Below are 10,692 nucleotides of genomic sequence, written 5' to 3' on the forward strand. Positions count from 1 at the left end.
ATTTGAGAACATTGTTAATGCTCCGAGGACAACTTCATGCTGGTATGGTTATAAAAAAATGAATAATGTATGCCTTTACTCTGTAGTCCTGAATCCTGATTGTGACTTATTTTTTTGCCAATTCGGAGCTGCAGTACGGGCAGAATACCAAGACGGATCAGCTTGCTAATTGTACCTTCACGTGTCCCTATTGCAGGGCAAACAAATATAGAGTGGATAGCAACAAATATATCAGAACTTAAATTTCAAAGATCGACTAAAAAGTAGTGGCAATTGGTCCTAGAAACAAACTACTGGAATTAAGAGCTGCACTTACGTTGTATGCTCCTTCTAGAACCAACTATAGACACGACAAAATGATGGAGCAATGGATTAATTGTTGCCGAATCAGTAGAGAGTACATCACAGTTCAGGAATTCTATACAACAAATATAGTATCAGATTATTGCCAGGACAATGCTTATCTGAAAAATAATGCACTTGCAGGAAACAATACTTCGGGGCTTTATATTTGTAGCTCTCACTTGCCATCGACTGGAAAAATCTGAGGAAATAGTATGGAAATTCGGTAGAAACGGTAAAAGAGACATGGATTACTTGTCGTTTATTAGAATTGAGGTCACCTATCATCGAAATCGCGTTCGGGTGTCTGGAAGTTAATCAAAACATCAGCGCCCATTGTGGTGAGGAGGATCTCGGAAATGAATCGACTATGAACACAAAATCAAGTGTAAGAGATGATGACTTACGTACCAACGAAAGGAGGTTTGTCCAGTGTAGTTGTACATGTTATGATCCTCCTTGCTTGAGCAACCAACACTTATAGAATCCAAAAGAAATCCAATCAAAGCCCCAGCGAGAACTCAATGAAAAATCGCAGAGTTGAGACCACTCCAGGAGACAGATATGAGTACCGGGTGTGCTGGTAGTCCATGGCAAGATGGGGAGCTGTTAAATCTAGAGATGACATCGAATCAATTAAAGCTTGCAGTTTCTTGACCATGATGGCTGATGAATTGTAATCATGATGGGGCAGTTTCACGATCCTTTATGTGGAGGAGGGCATAGCAGAATTGGTAGACATGAATTCATATGTTACGGCGGCGGTGGAGGGCAGCACGGAAGACGAACGATGCTGAAGGTTTTACAGGAGGAAGCGAGCCATTGTAGCGGGCTTCCTGTCCAGCCCAAGTAGTGGCACTCTGGGCCCATGTGAAAGAATTTCTGGGTGGAAGAGAGGCAGAGAGCGACCAGCGACGGGAATCGAGAGACACGACAACGCGAGGGAATAAGAGGTGACGTGGCTCATTGTGAGGCCAGGAAAATGGGGCCATCTATTAAGAAAGAGAAGATAAGGACCGGTGACCTTATCCGGTCTCATTCAGACTCCATAGCTGCCCCTCTATACAACCAAGACTGGTCCTCGAAAAACTCACATGATGATATGGGCATATCTTATCAGGTACCAACTATTAACATATCAGGATGTGGTCCAGCAGAAGGCCCACGAAACCCATGACACAGTAAGCACTTGAAGCCCTGAAGGCGTGCAATACAAGGACAGCCCATACAGGGATAATCGAGTATGTAACCGACCCAAAATCCTAAGATCTAGCCTCCTATATAAAGACCACGACGGATCGACGGGGAGGACGACTAGAGGATACGCCATCACACCATATCCATCACGACAGTCTTAATTGTAACCCTAAGAGCATCTCCAGTCGCGTCCCCCAAACCGTCCCCCAAACGGCGCCGAATTGAGCGTTTGGGGGACGTGTTTTGTTCGTGCCGCGTTTGGGGGACGTCGCTCCCCAGTCGCGACCCCAAAACAAAATCCCCAAATGAATATTAGTGCACGAAAATAAAGGTTTTCATTCAAATTTGATTATATATTACAAAGTTTGAATGAAAACGGCTACATTTCATCTAAATCTAGCCTACTGACCGCCCGGCGGTGCGTTCGACGGGCCTGCCCCGTCGTCGCCTCCCCTCCACCGTAGCTCCTGCTGCGCGCGCAGCCTCTCCATGCGTAGGGCGGTGGCCAGATGCCGCTGCTCCAGCAGGGCGTCGCCGCCTGCCCTCCACTGTTGCGCCGTCTGGAAGGAGAGCTCGACAACGCGGTGAATCTGCGCCTCTTCGCGGGCACGTGCGGCGTCCTGGAGCTTTTTCTCCGACTCGAAGGACTCGACGAGCGCGCGCTGCTGATCGGCCGACTCGTCCGGGGTGCGGCCCGTCGTCGTCGGACCACTCGAAGTCGTCGTCCTCCTCCTTCGCCTCGGCCTCCGTCTCCTCCTCCTCCGCCTCGGCCTCCGTCTCCTCCTCCTCCGCCTCGGCCTCCGTCTCCTCCTCCTCTGCCTCGACCTCCGTCTCCTCCCCCTCCTCCTCCATTCGCGCCTCTAGGCGCGCCGCCAACGCGTCGGCTCCGCCGCCAACGAATCCGCCCGCCTCCCCCAGGCCGTCTCCGTTACCGCCAACGCCACCTCCCGCTGCTGACGCTCCTCCGCCGCCAGCTGCAGCGACCGCTCCATCGACTCCCGCCGCCGGCGCTCGATTGCTGCCTGCCGTTCACGGTACAACGCATCCGGTCCTCGCGCTGGCGATGGCGGTCATCAACCCACCGCTGGCCAATCTCCTCTGTCCGGCGGCACCGCGCCTCTTCTGCCGTCGAGGCGTCGAACAGCGCAATGGTGTCCGCTAGCGCCTCCTCCTACCACGCTGTTGCCGCCGCGCTCTCGTCAGCTGCGGGGTCAGGGGCGTAGAATGCCGCTTCTGCCACCGCGTGCGCCGCCTCACGCTGCTGGCGGGCCTGCTGCTCGAGTGCCTCCCGCTGCTGCTGACGATGTGCACGCCAAGCCTCGATCCCTCGCCGCCACCGCTCTTCCCGGGCGGCGACGTCGATGTCGAACTCGAATCCGGTGGTGGAGGTGGTGGTGGAGGAGACGGTGGAGAGAACTGGCCATCGCCGGGGCGGTTCATCATTGCGCACTGGTGGTGGAGGAGACGGCGGTGAGCGACGAGGGCTGTGCTTGTGGCGGAGAAAGGGGTGCCGGCGGCTGTGGTGGCTGCCATTGAGCTGGGAGGGCCTTTTATAGACGTCAGCGTCGGGAAGAAAGCGCGCAAACGCGCGGTGGCGTGCGAACGCCAGCGACGCGTGGAGGCTGTGCAGCACCGACGAGATGTCTCGTCTGCCCCTCCGTCGCCTCCATCGCCATTAAGGCAAAGATACCATCGTGTGTCACTTCGCCTGTGGGGCGGGGACGGCCTCGGGGCGCCGGACACCGTATCGGGCCGCGCCGGACAAAAAGAGGCTATGGATCACACGATCCCTTTACGTGAATCATCAAGCACCACCGCACACGGAAGCAACCGTTGCGACGCTTACAAGTAGATTTTTCCAAGAATGTTTTGTGCCTTCTGTTTTCATGCTTCGTGCAGAATTGCCGGATTATTTGCTTCAGTTCAACAGAGAAATGATGCTTCCACGCATTCAGACAGCAAATTAATGGGTGGGGATGAGGAAGGGGGCTAATTATAATTGATGACCGGATAAAACACTGGCGGGATTAAATGCACCAGCCGTTTGCTGGAACAGTTTTGGGGAGAGCATCCTCCAAAGCGTCCTTTAAAAGGGCTGCCCTAGCTAGCGCTCGCGCGCCATGGAGGAAATGAGCGATCGGTTTTCAACAAAATTTTCTTTCCATTTTTAGCAAATTTTGGACTGTAGTGGAGGCTATTGAGGGAAAGTTTTGCATGCATGTAGAAACAGACGAATTTGATGACATAAGCGAGAATCTTTCCGAATTTGAAAATTTAAAAAGTTTTATCTCACAAACGACAACTCCGATTTAAGATCTGTTTTCACCTATGAGTCGGTCTCGTCGAGATCTTCAAAACTAGCACCCATGTTAATATATTTCGACGACTTTTTTTCGGGCTAAAAGTTATCAACCCTTTCTATTTAAATAATCAACCCCCCGTAATTGAGTGATCAACGGTAAATGTATAAAATTATCAACATGGTGCAGGCTATTGAGGAAAAGTTCTGCATGCATGCACAAAATAGACGAATTTGCTGATGTCAGTGGAATCTTTTCCAAATTTGAAAATTCAAAACGTTTTAACTTTCAAACGACAACTCCAAATTAAGATCCGCTTTCACCAATAAATCCGTCTCGACGAGATCTTCAAAACTAGTACCCATGTTGATATGTTTCGACAAACTTTTTTTCTGGCTAAAAGTTATCAACCCTTTCTATTTGAATAATCAATCCCTTCGTATTTGAGTGATCAACGGTAAATGTATAACATTATCAACCAGGTACAGGCTATTGAGAAAAAGTTCTGCATGCATGCACAAAATAGAAAAATTTGCTGATGTCAGCGGAATCTTTTCCAAATTTGAAAATTCAAAATGTTTTAACTTTCGAACGATAACTCCAAATTAAGATCCGCTTTCTCCAATAAATCCGTCTCGACGAGATCTTCAAAACTAGCACCCATGTTGATATGTTTCGACAAACTTTTTTTCGGGATAAAAGTTATCAACCCTCTCTTTTTGAATAATCAACCCATCCGTACTTGAGTGATCAACGGTAAATGTATAAAATTATCAACCTGGTGCAGGGTATTGAGGGAAAGTTCTGCATGCATGCACAAATAGACGAATCTGCTGATGTCAGCGGAATCTTTTCCAAATTTAAAAATTCAAAACGTTTTAACTTTCAAACAACAACTCCAAATTAAGATTCGCTTTCACCAATAAATCCGTCTCGACGAGATCTTCAAAACTAGCTCCCATGTTGATATGTTTCGAGAAAAAAAAATTAGGCTAAAAGTTATCAAGCCTCTCTGTTTTGAATAATCAACCCCTCCGTACTTGAGTGATCAACGGTAAATGTATAAAATTATCAATCCCAAAGTTAATTTTATTTTAAACATTTTAACGAATATTTTTTAGTTTAGAAGCTATCAACCCGGTGTCCTGTTATTTATCAACAGTAAATATGAATAACTATCAACCCTAAAAATCTAACTTTATTTCGAATATTTTGGCGACTCTTTTTAGTTTACAAGTTATCAACCCGATGCTCCGTTATTTATCAATGGTAATTATAAAAAAACTACCAACCCTAAAAATTATTTCATTTAGAATATTTAAGCGAACATTTTTTTATTTTACAAGCTATCAACCCGGTGCCTCGTTATTTATCAACTGTAAATATAAAATAAATAATAACCCTAAAAAGTATTTCATTTAGAATACTTTAGCGACTCTCTTTTAGTTTACAAGCTATCAACCCGGTGACCCGCTATTTATCAATGGTAAATATAAATAAATGTCAACCCTAAAAATTTAATTTAATTTTAAATATGTAGCGACTCTTTTTTTGTTTACAAGTTATCAACCCGGTGCCCGTTATTTATCAATGGTAAATATAAATAACTAGCAACCCTAAAAAGTAAATTGCATTTAGAATTTTTTTAGCAACTTTTGTTAGCTTACAACTTAAAATAGTACTTAATTTGAGTAGCAAGTGGTAGTTCATTTGAGTTGCAAGTGGATCTTCCCACCCGTTATTTTCCCCCTTAAAAACCACTGGCCCGAAAAAGGGAATTATAAAAATTATTCCAGAAAAACATGAATTACCTTACGAAATAACAACATAAAGGGAATTGCAAAAAAAAAGAGAATTGTCAAAAGGGAAATGCAAATAAAGAGAGTTGAAAGTATGCGTCGTGCTGAAAAAAAGAGCGAGATGCTCTGTGCATGCATGCAACAACTGGTGAGAGCTAGCCTCGTGCTAAAAAGTTGGCTCATTAAATGCAAACCCATGAGATACTTTATGCATGCATGCAGTGTGAACGCTCTTGGCTGTATGCAACTTCCAAGTGAGAACGTGAGCTGTTAGTGTGAACACAAAGCTACATGTGAACGTAATTAAACACTATAAGACAAAAAGGAATTGATTTCGCGCATGGCGCGAGCGCTGCCGTGCCAAGGAAAGTGATCGCTCCAGCGATCGATTGTCAGGGAGGGGATTCCCCTTTAAAAGGCGTTGGATCAAGCGGTTTGGGGACGTGTTTTATTCGTGTCGCTCTGATACGTCTCCGACGTATCGATAATTTCTTATGTTCTATGCCATATTATTGATGATACCTACATGTTTTATGCACACTTTATGTCATATTCGTGCATTTTCTGGAACTAACCTATTAACAAGATGCCGAAGTGCCGGTTCACGTTTTCTGCTGTTTTTGGTTTCGAAATCCTAGTAACGAAATATTCTCGGAATTGGACGAAACGAAGACCCGGGGGCCTATTTTTCCACGGAGCTTCCGAAGACCGAAGAACATACGAAGTGGGGCCACGAGGTGGCGACACCACATGGCGGCGCGGCCAAGGGGGCCCGCGGCGCCCTATGGTGTGGGCCCCTCGTCGGGCCCCGACTCGCCCTTCCGCCTACTTAAAGCCTCCGTCGCGAAACCCCGAGGCGAAAAACCACGATACGGAAAACCTTGCGAGACGCCGCCGCCGCCGATCCCATCTCGGGGGATTCCGGAGATCTCCTCCGGCACCCTGCCGGAGAGGGGATTCATCTCCCGGAGGACTCTACACCGCCATGGTCGCCTCCGGAGTGATGAGTGAGTAGTTCACCCCTGGACTATGGGTCCATAGCAGTAGCTAGATGGTTGTCTTCTCCTCATTGTGCTTCATTGTTGGATCTTGTGAGCTGCCTAACATGATCAAGATCATCTATCCGTAATACTCTATGTTGTGTTTGTCGGGATCCGATGGATAGAGAATACCATGTCATGTTAATTATCAAGTTATTACATATGTGTTGTTTATGATCTTGCATGCTCTCCGTTACTAGTAGAGGCTCGGCCAAGTTTTTGCTTTTAACTCCAAGAGGGAGTATTTATGCTCGATAGTGGGTTCATGCCCGCATTGACACCTGGGACGAGTGACGAAAGTTCTAAGGTTGTGTTGTCTTGTTGCCACTAGGGATAAAACATTGGCGCTATGTCCGAGGATGTAGTTGTTGATTACATTACGCACCATACTTAATGCAATTGTCCGTTGTTAGCAACTTAATACCTGGAGGGGTTCGGATGATAACTCGAAGGTGGACTTTTTAGGCATAGATGCGGTTGGATGGCGGTCTATGTACTTTGTCGTAATGCCCAATTAAATCTCACTATACTTATCATGTCATGTATGTGCATTGTTATGCCCTCTCTATTTGTCAATTGCCCGACCGTAATTTGTTCACCCAACATGCTTTTATCTTATGGGAGAGACACCTCTAGTGAACTGTGGACCCCGGTCCATTCTTTAATACTTGAAATACAAATCTGCTGCAATACTTGTTTTTACTATTTTCTCTGCAAACAATCATCTTCCACACAATACGGTTAATCCTTTGTTACAGCAAGCCGGTGAGATTGACAACCTCACTTGTTTCGTTGGGGCAAAGTACTTTGGTTGTGTTGTGCGGGTTCCACGTTGGCGCCGGAATCTGCGGTGTTGCGCCGCACTATATCCCGCCGCCATCAACCTTCAACGTGCTTCTTGGCTCCTCCTGGTTAGATAAACCTTGGTTTCTTTCGAGGGAAAACTTGCTGCTGTGCGCATCATACCTTCCTCTTGGGGTTGCCCAACGAACGTGTGAAATACACGCCATCAAGCATATTTTACGGCGCCGTTGTCGGGGAGATCAAGACACGCTGCAAGGGAGTCTCCACTTCTCAATCTCTTTACTTTGTTTTTGTCTTTCTTTATTTTATTTACTACTTTGTTTGCTGCATTATATCAAAACACAAAAAAATTAGTTGCTAGCTTTACTTTATTTACTGTCTTGCTTGCTATATCAAAAACACAAAAAAATTAGTTTACTTGCATTTACTTTATTTAGTTTGCTTTATTTATTGTCTTGCACTCTATATTAAAAATACAAAAAATATTTAGTTACTTTTGTTACCATGTCTAGCTCGAACCTGTTACTTCTTCGCCTGAAGAATTAGTCTTCACTTTTAAACAAGGGGATGAGGAGAGTTTTAAGGATGCTTGGTCTAGAATTTTTACTTCTTATCGTAAAACTGAACCCCAAATGACTCTAAGTTTGCTCCTTAGTAATTTTTATTTTGGTCTTATGGTTCGCTATAGATATGCTTTGGATACTTTAGTGGGAGGAGATTTCCTCCATTGCAATGGGGATCAAGCTTTTAATGCCATAAAGAAGTTGGTTGCATCACATGATTCAGCTAATAACTTTGATTCAGCCCTCACTAGCATATATAGTAGATTAAACAATCTCGAGATAAGTACATCTCGCTCTGGATGATAACTATTGCCACGTTCGTAATCGTCTTGAACAAGTTTTAGTGAACTCTAAACTTTCATTGTGGGATCCTACTTGTTAAAATTGTTATCGGTGATCGAACTCTTCATGCCTACTGTGATATTATGTATGAATTTTGCCTTATGCACGAAAGCATTTATAAATCTTTGAAACTTTGGGGAGTCGATGAAGGAGGAGAAGAAATAACTCTCATTGATAACTCTATTATAATTCCTAAGGGAATAGCCGCAGTGTGCATACAACCATTCTTGGAAGAACAATATCCATTGATTATCTTGTTATTGAAACAGGAAAAATCATACTCGGGAGATCCTCGTTGAAACTATTGGGAGCAGATCATTGATGTGGGAGAAGGCACTCTGAAATTCACCTCTATACCAGGGGAAATCATATATTTCCTAAACCAAAGGGAAAGAAAAACAATAAGAAAGGTAAGGGTAAAGCCCAAGGTAAGGTTGACACACCATCTCTCGATGTTACTTGATATACACTTTCTGCGCCTAGCTGAAAGGCGTTAAAGAAAAGCACTTATGGGAGACAACCCATGTTTTTACTCCAGTATTTTTGTTTTATATTTGTGTCTTGGAAGTTGTTTACTACTGTAGCAACCTCTCCTTATCTTAGTTTTATGTTTTGTTGTGCCAAGTAAAGTCTTTGATAGAAAAGTAAGTACTAGATTTGGATTACTTGCGCAGTTCCAGATTTCTTTGCTGTCACGAATCTGGGTCTATCTCCCTGTAGGTAGCTCAGAAAATTAAGCCAATTTACGAGAATGATCCTCAGATATGTACGCAACTTTCATTCAATTTGAGCATTTTCGTTTGAGCAAATCTGGTGGCCTAATAAAATCCATCTTTACGGACGTATCTGTTTTGACAGATTCTGTCTTTTATTTCGCATTGCCTCCTTTGCTATGTTGGATGAATTTCTTTAATCCACTAATGTCCAGTAGCTTTATGCAATGTCCAGAAGTGTTAAGAATGATTGTGTCACCTCTGAACATGTGAATTTTTATTATGCACTAACCCTCTAATGAGTTGTTTCGAGTTTGGTGTGGAGGAAGTTTTCAAGGATCAAGAGAGGAGTATGATGCAATATGATTAAGGAGAGTGAAAGCTCTAAGCTTGGGGATGCCCGGTGGTTCACCCTGCATATTCTAAGAAGACTCAAGCGTCTAAGCTTGGGGATGCCCAAGGCATCCCCTTCTTCATCGACAACATTATCGAGTTCCTCCCTGAAACTATATTTTTATTCCGTCACATCTTATGTACTTTGCTTGGAGCGTCGGTTTGTTTTTGTTTTTTGTTTTGTTTGAATAAAATGGATCCTAGCATTCACTTTATGGGAGAGAGACACGCTCCGCTGTAGCATATGGACAAATATGTCCTTAGGCTCTACTCATAGTATTCATGTCGAAGTTTCATCTTCGTTAAATTGTTATATGGTTGGAATTGGAAAATGCTACATATATGTAGTAACTCTAAAATGTCTTGGATAATTTGATACTTGGCAATTGTTGTGCTCATGTTTAAGCTCTTGCATCATATACTTTGCACCCATTAATGAAGAAATACTTAGAGCTTGCTAATTTGGTTTGCATATTTGGTTTCTCTAGAGTCTAGATAACATCTAATATTGAGTTTTGAACAACAAGGAAGACGGTATGGAGTCTTATAATGTTTACCATATGTCTTTTATGTGAGTTTTGCTGTACCGTTCATCCTTGTGTTTGTTTCAAATAACCTTGCTAGCCTAAACCTTGTATCGAGAGGGAATACTTCTCATGCATCCAAAATACTTGAGCCAACCACTATGCCATTTGTGTCCACCATACCTACCTACTACATGGTATTTATCCGCCATTCCAAAGTAAATTGCTTGAGTGTTACCTTTAAAATTCCATCATTCACCTTTGCAATATATAGCTCATGGGACAAATAGCTTAAAAACTATTGTGGTATTGAATATGTACTTATGCACTTTATCTCTTATTAAGTTGCTTGTTGTGCGATAACCATGTTTCTGGGACGCCATCAACTATTCTTTGTTGGATATCATGTGAGTTGCTATGCATGTCCGTCTTGTCCGAAGTAAGAGAGATCTACCACCTTTATGGTTGGAGCATGCATATTGTTAGAGAAGAACATTGGGCCGCTAACTAAAGCCATGATTCATGGTGGAAGTTTCAGTTTGGACATATATCCTCAATCTCATATGAGAATAATAATTGTTGCCACATGCTTATGCCACTACAAGAAAAGTTCTGATAGACAACGTCTCAAAATCGTCCGCTAAGGGGTATTTTTCGTCGCCTATGGGCCTAACC

Source organism: Lolium rigidum, chromosome 3 (genome assembly GCF_022539505.1).
Source record: "Lolium rigidum isolate FL_2022 chromosome 3, APGP_CSIRO_Lrig_0.1, whole genome shotgun sequence".
Lineage (NCBI taxonomy): Eukaryota > Viridiplantae > Streptophyta > Magnoliopsida > Poales > Poaceae > Lolium > Lolium rigidum.